This window comes from Perognathus longimembris, chromosome 3 (assembly GCF_023159225.1).
Source record: "Perognathus longimembris pacificus isolate PPM17 chromosome 3, ASM2315922v1, whole genome shotgun sequence".
Taxonomy (NCBI): Eukaryota; Metazoa; Chordata; class Mammalia; order Rodentia; family Heteromyidae; genus Perognathus; species Perognathus longimembris.
The window spans coordinates 31,807,987-31,810,301 of NC_063163.1; positions in this window are offsets into that span (position 1 = coordinate 31,807,987).

Sequence of the window (2,315 nt, forward strand, 5' to 3'; positions counted from 1 at the left end):
AATAAGGAAACCTTCTGTCCTTGTTTTAATGAACCTTCTGTTGTGGACAAGATGAATTAGACTGCCTCAGTCAATAGCATCTGGAAGTAGAATACTATAGCTTTTTGTCTATAGACTTCCCAAAGAATCTGTGGGTGGAAATTACAGCTTTATGTCTGTGAGTGAATATATATACATAAAATATGTATATATACAACACATACATGTATATGTATATACATCTATACATATATATATATATATTCCATAATGCTTAAGTGTCATTGAGAATTTTTCCCAGTTAGGAAGTTGGACAACAAATCACAGTACTGTTAGAAATTCTTACCTATGAGTTTTTTTCTAGATTCCTAGCCCACTTTTGTTGAATTTTCCTTAACACTGTATCTTTTTATACATTTTATTTATTTTATAGTAAAGGTGATATACAGAGAGGTTACAGTTACATTAGTAAGGTAATGAGTACATTTCTTGTCAAACAGTATTACTCCCTTCCTCATTTTCTTCCACTTTCCCTGCTTCCAACTCCCTTCCCAACTTTACTTGTAGTAAAACTCACTTCCAACATAGTGTTTTGTGAGTATTGCTGCTGCATTGGTTCACCCTTTGTCCTTTGTCTCGCCATTATTTTATTCTCCTTCATTCCCCAACATTTATTTGATTTACCTATGAGTTTTAACTGGCAGAAATCATTTACACTTCCATAGTATAGATCTACTCTCGCAGATCTTAAAATAATGTTTCACACTTATCAGCACTTCATTAATCAAGAAAAACATATTTCTTCAGTACAAATTCATTTGTGTACACTACACAGTTATTTCAATATAGTTGGTTTCCTCTATAATCTTGCATATTTTATTTTATGCCCTGAAAACATACTCAGTAAGTATTTACAAGCTTCAACTATTTGCAAGCGGTTAAAGGTATTTTGAATGCATTTTTCAGGTCCTCCCCTCCTAATTTTCTTTACCTGAATTAAAAGAAACAAGTTAGATATTCTCTTGTAGAAATTATGAGAAAAGACACAAGCGTCACAATTCCCTATCAGACAAATGCAGCCCTTGTCATTTCTATGGACACTGCTTCTTTATTCTCAGTAAAATAAAATCCCATTCCAGGTGCCAGATCCCTGTATCACTGTCTTACAGACGGGTTTCCTGCCAGTCAACAAATGCAGTTGCCAGGACTTCTGCTCTGACATTCTGATAAGGTTGGGTCATGCCTTAGAAAGTAATGACATTCTTAAAGCAAATGATTGTTTCACAATGGCCTCCTGACACTCTCCATATGTAATGAAGTAGTTAAGTCAATTAGATCTGAATCATAGGGCCATTTGACTTACTTCAGTCAATAATGTGACCACTTATCACCTGCTGCTTTCTATATCTTATGATAGCAGTTGTTCTGCTACCATAAGTTGTTCTGTGGTATTACTATATCCTATCTGCAGAGCTTCTTAGAAAGCCTAAAGTGATAAGTTGAATATTTATCATATGTTCACATATGAATATACTTGTATATAAGTATACATATCCTACTGTGGTTTGTACTGTCCGGAATTTCCATGGCTACAAATATACATACACATAATATGTGCACACATATTATGTCTACATATATTGTGGGGTTTTTTAATGTTTATAATTTATATAATATTATATACACACCATTCCTGTAAAGAAGAAAATGGCAGTACTAGTTTAGCAGCCTAACAGGTAAATATCCATGTTTCTAGAATTCATATCAACCTTACTTGTTTTCAACTGCAAAACTCAGCATGCATTCCAGAGCAATGCAAAACCATGGCCATATTAAGCAGCAAAATTATTACCTATCCTCATCATGCTGTGTGAACATAAGAAAAAGAAAATATTACTGCATATGTGTGTGTAACTAGTAATCAAAGGCCAGTAGATTACTTAAGATGTTTTTACAGGCACAAAAGTATCCTTGAAATCAGTGGGTGTTTTGCTCAAGAAAAGAAGAGGAGATATATTGCCCTGTTCCCTAGCTTTGAAATGAAATTTTTGTTGCTTGCATTGCTAGTATTTATCACTGGGTTTTCCTTTAACAAGCATAGGCATGCCACTACCCATGGTCCTTATAAAACGGAGAGCCAAGAAGCTGAAAGAAAAATTCTGAAACAAAATTCAGGGAATGCCTTCTACGTATAGTTCTGGTAATTATTCTGGTGAAATTTTTATAACATTAGTCCATTATTCATAAAAATGGAAGATATTGACTTACTCAAAAGGTTATTGTTTGTATTCATTGAAATATTACACAGGTGCAATATCTAGCAGAAAGTAACTGGC